Below are 14,935 nucleotides of genomic sequence, written 5' to 3'. Positions count from 1 at the left end.
CCCATGGACTGCAGCCTACCAGGCTCCTTTGTCCATGGGATTTTCCAGGCAAGAATACTGGAGTGGGTTGCCATTGCCTTCTCCAGAGAATTTGCTAGTATGGACTAAATTAGAAATAGCCTGACCAGGTAGGAGATAACAGGTGATATTTTCCAAATACAGATAACAAAATGGGTGTAGCAGAAAAATAAGAAGTGTTTGGGAACTTCACCCTCCTGGTGGCATATGGAAGCAGGCTTCTTGTTAAATTCTTGACCTACTATGCTCTCCAGTTCATTTAGTAGAAGAGAGGAAACAGTGAGTGACACTGCTAATTTGTATTTAATTCTGACTCTTAAGAAAATAATTCAGCATATTTAAAAGGAAGGGCTTACTAGATGAAAATGACCTGTCATTCTAGACTGTGACATGCAAGTAAGTGTTCACTAGACATAGTCAAACAGAATTCAAAAGTTGAAGCATATTTCATAGAGCTTATAAGAAAGAAAAGTACTGAATGCATTGAAGGAACAGTTCATGAAGCCATAAATGTCTGCTACATCTTGAGGGGGACTTTTTTTTGTTTTTCCAGCTTCAGTTGCCATTGCTTGGGTACATATTCCATCACAGGGGTAGAGACAGCCCTTACTATGGCCCCTATGAATTGGAACAGGAAACTATCTGAACTGAAGGGAGCCACAGATGGGTTATACATGAGGGAGACAGACATGGTTGGTAGTGAGTCTTTTAAATACTGCAGTCCAAAAGCTACCTACCAAACCCTTTCTATTGGGAAAACATACATACGCATAGCATACAGAGAAGGTAGGCATCTATTACTAGTTTGCAAATCTGGAAATTGTGGAGTTTTTCATGTTGCTTTTTAAGAAAAACACGTATAACAGAATTGGGAGGTCAGACACTACTTAGGGTGGCTCTGTGATCCCAAAGAAGTACATTTTCTTTGTATTTTTTGTAAGTAATATATTGCAAGTTATCCATTGTTGTAAGAAGCATGAGCATATATTTTTCCTGACTAGAACTATAGAGACTATGGGAAACTTGACAGGCTGAAGTACAGGCATACCTCATTTTATTGTGCTTCACTTTATTGCACTGTACAGACATGGCATTTTAAAAAATTGAAGGTTTATGGCAACCTTGTGTTGTCAGATGATAGTTATCACTTTTAAATGACAAAGTTAGCTATGTGAATTTTTAAGCCATAATCCTATTGCAAACTTAATAGGCTGCAGTATGGTGTAAACATAACTTTTATATGCACTGGGAAACAAAAAGTTCATGTGACTGACTTTATTACTATATTCACTTTATAGTGGTGGTCTGGAACCAAACCTGCAATATCTCTGAGCTATGCTTGTACAAGGGATAGTTTCATGATTAAATATAACATGAAATTAAAATGAGACTTCTTCAGAATGTCTCAGTTTTGGCTAAGAACTTCCAAGGTTAGGCAATATAGGTGTCAAAATTACTCCCATATTTTAAGGCAGGGTGCTGGAGTAGCTTTGTACAACATGCTAAGAGACAGAACATTTCTTTCATCAGCATTAGCTCATTTATTGTCTCATCCATGTAAGGGAGAGCAAAGAATTCATGGGGAAGGGCAAAACTGGTTTGAAAGGAGAATTTCTTTGGAGTTGTCAGTGTGCTGTATAAGCCTTTCCTACTTCCTGGTAAGAATGATGGAAACACTCAGCCCTCATCTGAAGTCAAGAGAAGAACAACAGTCAAAAAGCTTTAAATATTTTCTCTGGAACTTGGAAGACTCAAGGTCTGTTATCTGAAATAACTTTTCAAAAAAAATAATGGCTAGAGGCTGGCTAGAACAGCCAGTCTGGTGGCAGAATGAAATAGAGCAGTTTAAAGGCGAGAGGGATGCGAATGTGTTTCCATGGACCAAAGGTGGAAACTGCAGAGGGATACAGTTATTAATCCCTTAAAGTTTGAAGGAGTTTAACCAAAGAGATCCATCTGGAGAAGTAAGATGACCCTGGTGGAAGCCAAGGGCTGTCTTAATTGGTCAGTTGTAGAAAGAATCATTCCTTTAAAGGAACTGCAGATAGGATATCCCTATTAGGTCAGAGGATTCTTTGTGAAATCTATAGAGATTCCCCACTCAAGAAGGAACTCAGATTCTAAAGGATGCTATACCCAAAGGACACCAGTGTTAGACATCAGTTGCAACAGTTCTGGTTGTATAAAACATAGTCTTTTCTTCCAAATGTCTCCTCTTTTCTAGGCTGGACAGTTGAAGGAACTTGAAACAGTAGCTAGTATGCAATGAGAAGAGATGGAAGATGGAAGGGATAAGAAGGAGGCCCCTCATTCCTTCCCTACTGCAGATCTAAATTCCTCTGGTAATAATGGCAGTCAAGCCGTGGTGATGGCCTCTGTCTAGGGTTGGGTTTGATGGTTTAGCCTGCAGCATCCTGAACCTGAGACAAGGAAAATGCTGACCACATCAGTTCTGCTGCATGGATTTGGACATAATTTCAAACCATAAATCTCTGAAAGTGTTTTCTAGTTTTCTTGATATTAATAGTTTTCTGACATAATATCCTTTTTTTTAAGTCAAAGTATTTTTTATTTTTACTAAAAGAAAGTTTAAAAGAAATAAGGCAAACCACAACTGAAAGACTTTTTACTCTATTCTTTTCTCATTTTCTTTTTTTAATGTTTATTTGTTATTTTATTTTTAAGTTTATTTATTTTAATTGGAGGTTAATTACTTTACAATATTGTATTGGTTTTGCCATACATCAACATGAATCTGCCACAGGTATACACGTGTTCCCCATCCTGAACCCCCCTCCCTCCTCCCTCCCCGTACCATCCCTCTGGGTCGTCCCAGTGCACCAGCCCCGAGCATCCAGTATCATGGATCAAACCTGGACTGGTGATTCATTTCATATATGATATTATACATGTTTCAATGCCATTCTCCCAAATCATCTCACCCTCTCCCTCTCCCACAGAGTCCAAAAGACTGTTCTGTACATCTGTGTCTCTTTTGCTATCTTGCATACAGGGTTAGATCCTTTTAATAAATTCTTTATCATTATAAATTAATCAGAATTGATTTCTATGACTTGCAATGAAATCAGTCAATTTGTATCAGGAGTCTGCAAGAAAAGAGACCATCAGGGTAGTGGGTCAATCTGGGGATGAAAAATCTGACCTAATGGGGCTGAAAGCAAATGAAAACCCAGTTGATTCTAAGGAGTAGATTAAGTATGCAAGGGTGGAACAGTTAATAAAAAATTAACTCTGATTTCTTGGAAGGAAGTATTGAAGGCAAAGCCTTGGGGATCACAGGATTTTTGCCATAGAAGAGTATTAAAATAGATGATCATTCAAAGCCTGTGGGCGTAGATGATTTCTTCTGAAAGTTCTGGACAGTTTAATGAAACAGAATGGTAAATTCTGCTACTTAGTGATGTTGAGTATCTAGTTCAACTTCTCTGACATTCTCCTCTTTCTCATCATGGCTGTGAGAGGGCTACTACAGCTCCAGACTATTGTGCCCTAACATAGTATCCAAAGGTAGGAAAGAAAGAAGTACAGTTGAGTTGCAATGCAACTATATATATATAGTTGCTGTTTTTTAATTGCTCAGTAGTATCCAACTCTTTGCCACCCCATGGACTGCAGCACACTAGGCTTCCTTGTCCTTCACCATCTCCTGGAGCTTGTTCAAACTCATGTCCATTGAGTCAGTGATGCCATCCATCCATCTCATCCTCTGTTGTCCCCTTCTCTCCTGCCCTCAATCTTTTCCAGCATCAGGGTCTTTTCCAATGAGTCAGCTCTTCACAATAGGTGGGCAAAGTATTGGAGCTTAAGCTTCAGCCTCGGTCCTTCCAATGAATATTCAGGACTGATTTCCTTTAGGATGGACTGGTTTGATCTCCTTGTAGCCCAAGGGACTCTCAAGAGTCTTCTCCAACACGACGGTTCAAAAGCATCAGTTCTTCAGTGCTCAGCCTTCTTTATTGTCCAACTCTCACATCCATACATGACTACTGGAAAAACTCATAGCTTTAACTATACAGATCTTTGTCAGCAAAGTAATGTCTACTTTTTAATACTCTATCTAGTTTTGTCATAGCTTTTCTTCCAAGGAGCAAGCGTCTTTTAATTTCATGGCTGCAGCCACCATCTGCATTGAGTTTGGGGGGGGCCCAAGAAAAAAAAAATCTGTCACTGTTTCCATTGTTTCCCTTTCTATTTTCCATAAAGTGATGGCACTGGATGCCATAATCTTCCTTTTTTGAATGTTGAGTTTTAAGCCAGCTTTTTCATTCTCCTCTTTCACCTTCATCAAGAGGCTCTTCAGTTCCTCTTTGGTTTTCTGCCATTAAATTGGTGTCTTCTGCATATCTGAGGTTATTGATATTTCTTCTTGCAGTCTTGATTCCAGCTTGTGCTTCATTCAGCCCAGTGTTTCTCATGATGTACTCTGCATATAAGTTAAATAAGCAGGATGACAATATACAGTCTTAATGTACTCCTTCCCCAATTTGGAACCAGTCCATTGTTCCAGGTCCAATTCTAACTATTGCTTCTTGACCTGCATACAGGTTTCTCAAGAAGCAGGTAAGGGGATCTGGTATTCCCATCTCTTTAAGAATTTTCCACAGTTGGTTGTGATCCACACAGTCAAAGGCTTTAGCATAGTCAGTGAAACAGAAGTAGGTGTTTTTCTTTTGCTTTTTCTATGATCCAGTAGATTCTCTTGCTTTTTCTATTATCCAACAGAAGTTGGCAATTTGGTCTTTGGTTCCTCTGTCTTTCTTAATCCATCTTGAACATCGGTGAGTTCTCTGTTCATGCACTGTTGAAGAATTTCATGTACTGCTTGGAGAATTTTGAGCATTACTTTGCTAACATGTGAAATAAGTGCAGTTTTGCAGTAGTTGGGACATTCTTTGGCATTGCCTTTCTTTGGGATGTGTGTGTGTGTGTGCTTGTGTGCACCCACTAAGTCACCTCAGTCTTGTCCAACTCTTTGCAACCCTATGGACTGTAACCATCCAGTCTCCTCTGTCCATGGGGATTCTCCAGGCAGGAATACAAGAGTGGATTGCCATGCCTTCCTCCAGGGGATCTTCCCGACCCAGGAACTGAGCTCACATCTCCTACATTTGCAAGCAGGTTCTTTACCACTAGCACCACCTTGGAAGCCCCATATATTTTATATACCAATATACCAATATATTTGCACCAATATATACATATTCTTTTTCATTTTCTATTATGGTTTGTTTCAGGATATTGAATTAACTCCCTGTGCTGTACAGTAAGGCCTCATTATCTATTTTATTTATTTATACAAAATTTTCTTTTATATTGGAATATGGATGATTAACATTGTAGTGTTAGTTTCAGGTATATAGTGAAGTGATTCAGTTATGCAAGTATCTATTTCAAATTCTTTTCTGATTTTGGTTATTATAGAACATTGAGCAGAGTTCCCTGTGCTATACAGTAGGACGTTGTTATTTATCTTCGTTATATGTAGTAGTGTGTATCTGCTAGTTCCAAACTCCTACTTTATCTCTCTCCTACCCTCTTTCCCCTTTGGTAGCCATAAGTTTGTTTTCTATGTCTGAATGTATGTTTCATAAATAAGTGCATTTGTGCCATATTTCAGATTACATATATAAGTGATATCAGATGGTATGTCTTTGTCTGACTTACTTCATTTAGTATGATAATTTCTAGTTGCATTCATGTTGCTGCAGAGACATACTTTCATTTATTTATTCATTTTTTGGCTGAGTAATATTCCATTGTGTATGTATACTGCATTTAGGTTGTTTTTCTGTCTTGGCTATTATGAATATTGCTGCTATTAACCTAAGGGTGCATGTATTGTTTTGAATTAATAGTTTTGTCAAGATATATGCCCAGGAGTGGGATTGCTAGATCATATGGTAATTCTGCTTTTCCTCTTCATGGATCACTGCCTTGTCATGGCAAAGGGGCTTGCATAACTCAATGAAGCTATGAGCCATGCTGTGCAGGGCCACCCAAGACAGACGGGTCATAGTGAGGAGTTCTGACAGAACGTGGTCCACTGGAGAAGGAAATGGCAACCCACTCCAGTATTCTTGCCTAGAGAACCTCATAGTGAAAGTGAAAGTGAAAGTGAAGTCGCTCAGTCGAGTCCGACTCTTTGCGACCCCATGGACTGTAGCCCACCAGGCTCCTCCATCCATGGGATTCTCTAGGCAAGAGTACTGGGTTGCCATTTCCTCCAGGGGATCTTCCTGACCCAGGGATCAAACCCCAGTCTCCTGCATTCCAGGCAGACGCTTTAACCTCTGAGCCACCATGGAAGCCCCAGGGAACCCCATGGACAGTATGAAAAAACAAAAAATATGATCCTGGAAGATGAGCCTCTCAGGTCAGAAGGCGTTTGGTATGCTACTGGGGAAGAGTGGAGGGCAGTTACTAGTAGCTTTGGAAAGAATGAAATGATTGGGCCAAAGCGGAAACAGAGCTCAGTTGTGTATGTGTCTGGCGGTGAAAGTAAAGTCCAATGCTGTAAAGAACATTGCATAGGAACTGGGAATATTAGGTCCATGAATCAAGGCAAATTGGAAGTGATCAAGCAGGAGATGGCAAGACTGAACATCAACATCTTAGAAATCAGTGAACTAAAATGGACAAGAATGGGTGAGTTTAATTTGGATGACAATTATATCTACTCCTGTGGGCAAGGATCCCTTAGAAGAAATGGGGTATCCCTCATAATCAACAAAAGAGTCTGAAATGCAGTATTTGGGTGTAGTGTCAACAATGACAGAATGATGTTTGTTCATTTCCAGGGCAACCATTTGAAATCACAGTACAGTTTTTAGTTTTCTGAGGAACTCCCATACTGTTTTCCCCAGTGGCTGCACCAGCTTAGATTCCCACCAACAGTATAGGAGAGTTCTTTTTCTCCACACACACATGCTCTAGCATTTGTTATTTGTAGACTTGAAAAAATAATTAATTTATTTTAATTGGAGGCTGATTACTTTACAGTATTGTAGTGGTTTTTGCCATACATTAACACGAATCAGCCATGGGTGCACATGTGTCCCGCATCCTGAACCCCACTTCCCCCTCCCTCCCAATCCCATCCCTGGTTGTCCCAGTGCACCGGCTTTGAGTGCCCTGTTTCATGCATCAAACTTGGACTGGTCATCTATTTCACATATGGTAATGTACATGTTTTAATGCTATTCTCTCAAATCATCCCACTCTTGCCTTCTCCCTCAGAGTCCAAAAGCCTCTTCTTTATATCTGTGTCTCTTATGCTGTCTAGCATATAGGGTCATCATTACCATCTTTCTAAATTCCATACATGTACATTAATATACTGTACTGTTTTTTAATGATTTGATAGATAGAGTGCCTGATGAACTATGGAATGAGGTTTGTGACATTGTACAGGAGACAGGGATCAAGACCATCCCCATGGGAAAGAAATGCAAAAAAGCAAAATGGCTGCCTGGGGAGGCCTTACAAAAAGCTGTGAAAAGAAGAGAGGTGAAAAGCAAAGGAGAAAAGGAAAGATATAAGCATCTGAATGCAGAGTTCCAAAGAATAGCAAGAAGAGATAAGAAAGCCTTCTTCAGTGATCAATGCAAAGAAATAGAGGAAAAGAACAGAATGGGAAAGACTAGAGATCTCTTCAAGAAAATTAGAGATACCAAGGGAACATTTCATGCAAAGATGGGCTCGATAAAGGACAGAAATGGTATGGACCTAACAGAAGCAGACAATATTAAGACGAGGTGGCAAGAATACACAGAAGAACTGCACAAAAAAGATCTTCATGACCAAGATAATCACGATGGTGTGATCACTCACCTAGAGCTAGACAGCCTGGAATGTGAAGTCAAGTGGTTCTTAGGAAGCATCACTACGAACAAAGCTAGTGGAGGTGATGGAATTCCAGCTGAGCTGTTTCAAATCCTGAAAGATGCTGCTGTAAAAGTGCTGCACTCAAGATGCCAGCAAATTTGGAAAACTCAGCAGTGGCCACAGGACTGGAAAAGGTCAGTTTTCATTCCAATCCCAAAGAAAGGCGATGCCAAAGAATGCTCAAACTACCGCACAATTGTACTCATCTTACATGCTAGTAAAGTAATGCTCAAATTCTCCAAGCCAGGCTTCAGCAATATGTGAACCATGAACTTCCAGATGTTCAAGCTGGTTTTCGAAAAGGCAGAGGAACCAGAGATCAAATTGCCAACATCTGCTGGATCATCAAGAAAGCAAGAGAGTTCCAGAAAAAACATCTATTTCTGCTTTATTGACTATGCCAAAGCCTTTGACTGTGTGGATCCCAATAAACTGTGGAAAATTCTGAAAGAATGGGAATAACAGACCACCTGACCTGCCTCTTGAGAAATCTGTATGCAGGTCATGAAGCAACAGTCAGAACTGGACATGGAACAACAGACTGGTTCCAAATAGGAAAAGGAGTATGTCAAGGCTGTATATTGTCACCCTGCTTATTTAACTTCTATGCCGAGTACATCATGAGAAACGCTGGGCTGGAAGAAGCACAAGGTGGAATCAAGATTGCCGGGAGAAATATCAATAACCTCAGATATGCAGATGACACCACCCTTATGGCAGAAAGTGAAGAGGAACTAAAAGAAAAGCCTCTTGATGAAAGTGAAAGAGGAGAGTGAAAAAGTTGTCTTAAAGCTCATCATTCAGAAAACGAAGATCATGGTATCCGGTCCCATCACTTCTTAGGAAATAGATGGGGAAACAGTGGAAACAGTGTCAGATTTTATTTTTCTGGGCTCCAAAATCACTGCAGATGGTGACTGCAGCCATGAAATTAAAAGACACTTACTTCTTGGAAGAAAAGTTATGACCAACCTTGATAGCATATTCAAAAGCAGAGACATTACTTTGCCGACTAAGTTCTGTCTAGTCAAGGCTATGGTTTTTCCAGTGGTCATGTATGGATGTGAGAGTTGGACTGTGAAGAAAGCTGAGCACCAAAGAATTGATGCTTTTGAAGTGCGGTGTTGGAGAAGACTCTTGAGAGTCCCTTAGACTGCAAGGAGATCCAACCAGTCCATTCTGAAGGAGATCAGCCCTGGGATTTCTTTGGAAGGAAGGATGCTAAAGCTGAAAGTCCAGTACTTTGGCCACCTCATGCGAAGAGTTGACTCATTGGAAAAGACTCTGATGCGGGGAGGGATTGGGGGCAGGAGGAGAAGGGGATGACAGAAGATGAGATGGCTGGATGGCATCACTGACTCGATGGACGTGAGTCTGAGTGAACTCCGGGAATTGGTGACAGACAGGGAGGCCTTGCGTTCTGCAATTCATGGGGTCGCAAAGAGTCAGACACGAATGAGCGACTGAACTGAACTGATTCTGAATGGTGTGAGGTGGTACATCTTTGTAGTTTTGATTTGCATTTCTCTAATAATTAGCAGTGTTGAGCATCTTTTCTTGTGCTTATTGACCATCTGTTTTTTTTTCTTTGGAGAAACGTCCGTTTAGGTCATGAAGACTTTTATTTTTAAGGTCAGGTTCTGAAATTTTATTATAGTATAAGCAGGCCTATAAAAAGAATTTTAATGATGGAAATGGAGAAAGGGATAAAAATGTTATTTAATAACAGTAAAATAAAGAGGCTATTGTTTTCCTTCTATTTTTATTTTACTTTTTGGCCATATTGTGAGGCCTGCAGCATCTTAATTCCCTGACCAGGGATAGAACTTGCATCGCCCTGCAGTGGATACATGGAGTCTTAACTACTGGACCACCAAGAAGGTCTCTCCTTTTTTATTATTAAATGCCTAATATACTTACAAATTCTTTCTAAAAAGACCTTGAAACTTCAGAGAAGAAAAATGGTCTATCCTTCGGTAAGTTATAGAATATGTGCATTCTGGTTTAATAGCATTCCAGAGAGGAAATATTTAGGGCTTTTACACAGTTCAATATTTGTCAACAATGGAGATGATTGACTAAAGAATATACAAATGTAACCTGAATTTAAAGGTATATTATTCAGAATAGGTGTTTCTCAGACTGCATATGGAATATTGAGTTTAATAATACTTAACAATATGTAATTAGGAATAAAGAGGACATGGTGGTAAGGGAGATAGAATTGTGTTAGGCGGCTTCAGCTAGCAGAGGGACTGAATTTTGTGATGCTAAATAGGAAAAGGAGTATGTCAAGGCTGTATATTGTCATCCTGCTTATTTAACTTACATGCAGAGTACATCATGAGAAACGCTGGACTGGAAGAAGCACAAGCTGGAATCAAGATTGCCGGGAGAAGTAACAATCACCTCAGATATGCTGATAACACCACCCTTATGGCAGAAAGTGAAGAGGAACTAAAAATCCTCTTGATGAAAGTGAAAGAGGAGAGTGAAAAAGTTGTCTTAAAGCTCAACATTCAGAAAACTAAGATCATGGCATCTGGTCCCATCACTTAATGGGAAATAGATGGGGAACAGTGGAAACAGTGTCAGACTTTGTATTTTGGGCTCCAAAATCACTGTAGATGGTGATTGCAGCCATGAAATTAAAGACACTCCTTGGAAGAAAAGTTATGACCAACCTAGACAGCATATTCAAAAGCAGAGACATTACTTTGCCAACAAAGGTCCGTCTAGTCAAGGCTATGGTTTTTCCTGTGGTCATGTATGGATGTGAGAGTTGGACTGTGAAGAAAGCTGAGAGCCGAAGAATTGATGCTTTTGAAGTGTGGTGTTGGAGAAGACTCTTGAGAGTCCCTTGGACTGCAAGGAGATCCAACCAGTGCACCTGAAGGAGATCAGTCCTTGGTGTTCATTGGAGGGACTGATGCTGAAGCTGAAACTCCAGTACTTTGGCCACCTCATGCGAAGAGCTGGCTCATTGGAAAAGACCCTGATGTTGGGAGAGATTGGGGGCAGAAGGAAAAGGGGACGACAGAGGATGAGATGGCTGGATGGCATCACTGACTTGATGGACATGAGTTTGACTGAACTCTGGGAATTGGTGATGGACAGGGAGGCCTGGCGTGCTGCAATTCATGGGGTCGCAAAGAGTCGGACACAACTGAGCGACTGAACTGAACTGAGAGAACAGAACTAGGGAGGCAAACTTTAGTTTTAGCCATAAAGAAAAATTTGACCTCTTTGCAAAGCACCTAAAGAATTTTAAAAATGGCCTTGCCTTCAAAAAGCTGTGGTCCAGTGATAATTTTGAAGAATCAGATTAAATAATATACGTGAAAGTACTTTTAAAAATGTCAACTATGATATATGTTAAAGTTGCTGTTGTCTCCCTGAATTCTTTTTCTCAAAGGAAGTATGTGAAAGTGTTACTTGCTCAGTAGTGTCCAACTCTGTGACCCCATGGACTGTAGCCTGCCAGGCTCCTCTGTCCCCACAATTCTCCAGGCAAGTATACTGGAGTGGGTTGCCATTTCCTACTCTGGGGAATCTTCCCATCCCAGGGATTGAACCCCAGTCTCCCACATTGCAGGCAGATTCTTTACTGTCTAATCCACCAGGGAAGCCCATTTTCTCAAAGAAAATAGATGGAAAGATATTAAAGAAACAAACACCAGAGGGCATTGTGGTAGCGTTTGGAAAACAATGACAGTCCAAGACGTTTGAAGACAGTTAATACACCTTAAAAAATCATTTTTTTTTCCTTCTAAGGAGAAGTGATGGCATTGCTTTTATCCAGGCATTATTCACCCTGTTAACTGGCATTCTTAAAGATTTCTAATAATTGCAGGTCACAATATCCTTAAAAAACACACCTGTGTATTTTACTATGTTAGAGAATACAAACCTTTACCTGGTGGATTTTTCGTCTCATATTTTTATTTTGGAGGGGTCAAATTCCATTTCAGTTTTGTTTCAGTGGCTTTGAGCCCTAGAAATACTATAACTTGTATTGCTCCTAGTATTTCAAAAAGTAACATTTTAGGGAATTTTCCGGTGGTTGGTCCAATGATTAGGACTTGGAGCTCCCACTGCTGGTTACATCCCACAAGCCAAGAGGCACAGCCAAAACAAACAAACAAACAAACAAACAAAACCAGTAATACTTTGGAGAGGGATGAATTGAGAGTTTGGGGCTAGCAGATGCAAACTATTGTATGTAGAATGGATAAACAACAAGGTCCTCCTGGATAGCACAGGGAAATATATTCAATATCCTATAATAAACCATAATGAAAAAGCAAAAATTTTTAAAGTAACATTTAAAAAGTAACAGATGACTATTAGAGCCCTCAAGAAAACCATACAGTTGTCAGTAATTGGCAGATTATTTTTTATGTCTCTAAAGTGCAGGTTTTAAATGGAAGTTTTCTGCATATTAGCAAATGAATTATTGTTGCATGATTTTTATTGTTTCTGGAGTATTCTGTAAAAACTCAGCATTATTTCTTACCTTAAGAGGGAGCTATTTGGATAACTTCGACATTAGATGTACATTTTGGAGAATTATGCTATTTAAATTCACTAGTAATTTCAACTGGGGACCTGAATGAGAAAAAAGGCCTTTGCTGCTAAAGGAATGATAATGGTTAGGCCTTAAACCCATATATATATCACCCTGAGTTTTCACTGATTTCATAAATATTCCCAGCATCTTTGTTAGGAATAATGAGACTTTTTTTGTTTTTCAAATCAAAGAAGCAGATATGGAAAAATAGAAGACTGATAGAGGCAGGGATGGTGAGCATGAGTGTTTGGAGAGAGAGAGGGAAACTACTGCTTCACAGCTTAGTTAATTGTTATTAACCTAGTTATTTTACTAATTAACTTTATTAGTTAATATTTTTAATTAATTAATATTATTAATTAAAAATAATATTCCTAATGGCTATTCCAAGTTATTAGGTTTAGATTTGCATTTCTCTATATAGGAAAAAAAGAGGGCTATAGAAATGTTTTGGAAAAATTTAATTCTAAAGATCTAATACAAACTATTCAGAGACTTGCTGAAGGAGGAAACAGACAGAACAGGCTCCATCTTGAAAGCGGGACTCCATCTTGGGCTGGACTGTGGACTTTGAGCTGTATGCCCAGTATCTATGGAGATGACATACCAACTAGAAAATCAGACCCCCACCCCCTCCATGGAAGAGCCCCAAGGCTCATACCTAGACTCTCCATCACCTAAAAGAATACCCTAATTATCTGTATAACCAAATAGAATCATAAATTCTATTATGCTTATTGGGGTATGACCACAGGCCTATTGATAATTGTCCACTGTTAACTACCTAGGCTTAAGGCATATGAATCACAGGTTAACTTTGATTGTATCTTTCTTTTCATTTGTTCAGACTAGTTTCAGGGAATTTGGGGAGGCAAGTTTGAGTGGGTACACTTAGGGTATATAGTGAAGTGAAGTTGCTCAGTCGTGTCCAGCTCTTTGCGACCCCATGGACTGTAGCCTACCAGGCTCCTCTGTCCATGGGATTTTCCAGGCAATAGTACTGGAGTGGATTGCCATTATATATAAGGTTTTCACAAAAACTGGTCAGGGTCCTTGGCTAAGAGGAGACTCTGCCTTGGGCCTGCCGGTGTAATAAACTGCACTCTGCTATCTGCATTGTCCTTCTGAGTGAGTTTGTTTCCTGGAACTCATGGCTACAACATTGTGAGGATAAATTTTGGTATCAGACACCATGTATCCATTGAGCATTTCTAATAGAAGGGTGGATTCAAGGATTGTTTTACCTTTAAGGAGTTTACCAACATAGACTTGAAAATAACAATGGAAGAAGCTGCATGCGGTAAGGTTTCACTAAAGACACTAAGAGCCAAAGGAGATCAGGGAATAAATACAGCTTTGTGGCTGCCAAGATCTGAGAGGAGGTGGGTCTCAAGCTAGACCTGGGAAGGACTGAGGAAGCCAAGGAGAGGAGGGCAGGGCATGAGGAGAAGGAAGAGAACTAACGTAGGGAATAGCATGAGAAAGGGCAACCACACATGGAGTGCGTCCTATCCCCCACAATGCCAACAAAAGGAGCCTTTACCGATGGATCGACTGGCTGCTATTTCTAATGAGAGAATTTAAATAAACAGAAATATAAGTTTCTACTTTGAGATATTACTACCTTCCTCAGCCAAAACTTCAGAGAAGTTTATCTTCTCTCAGAGATCAGTGTGTTGTAAACATTAAAAACAAACAAGCAAAACCCCAAACTGGTAGATTTCAGAAATTATGCTAAACTGAGAAATAGTCTTTGTTACTCTGATCTGAATTATTATCTATCTTAAACTGTCCAACAAACAAACAAAACCCCAAACTGGTAGATTTCAGAAATTATGCTAAACTGAGAAATAGTCTTTGTTACTCTGATCTGAATTATTATCTATCTTAAACTGTCCATTGTAAAATCTGTTAGTATAATAGTTTGAAAACTCTCATTTTGCTTTTCATATAAATCTTATTGTCTATTATGTCCTGCAACTATTAATAGCTTTATTTACATTTATAATAAGTACATTGTTCTTTGTCATTTCTAGTATACATCTGTAACCCTATCTCTGGTTTAAAAAAAAGTTTATTCGTAATAGTTATTTAGATTCCACATAAAAGCAATATATATTTGTCAAAAAAAAGAAAATAGATTGAGTTATTAATAGATTATTTAGTACAACTTTAGTAAATAGATGTTCACATTGTACATTGTGATAATTCTGAAATAAAAAGGGGACTTATTTAATAAAAACAGAAATTAGAGAGTATAAATATATTTTCTTAAAAAAAAATATATACACTCATTTATATAGCTTCTGATATCCCACTACTTGTGATTATAGTTCACAGTGGTGAAGTGGAGCTAAGAGAAATTAACAGGTATTAAAATTATTTAGCAGCTAATTAAGGAAGAGTAGCTTGTTGCTTATTTTAAATTGTGTTACATATATG

This window comes from Ovis aries, chromosome 6 (genome assembly GCF_016772045.2).
Source record: "Ovis aries strain OAR_USU_Benz2616 breed Rambouillet chromosome 6, ARS-UI_Ramb_v3.0, whole genome shotgun sequence".
In the NCBI taxonomy this organism is placed as follows: domain Eukaryota; kingdom Metazoa; phylum Chordata; class Mammalia; order Artiodactyla; family Bovidae; genus Ovis; species Ovis aries.
This window is presented reverse-complemented; position numbering follows the sequence as displayed.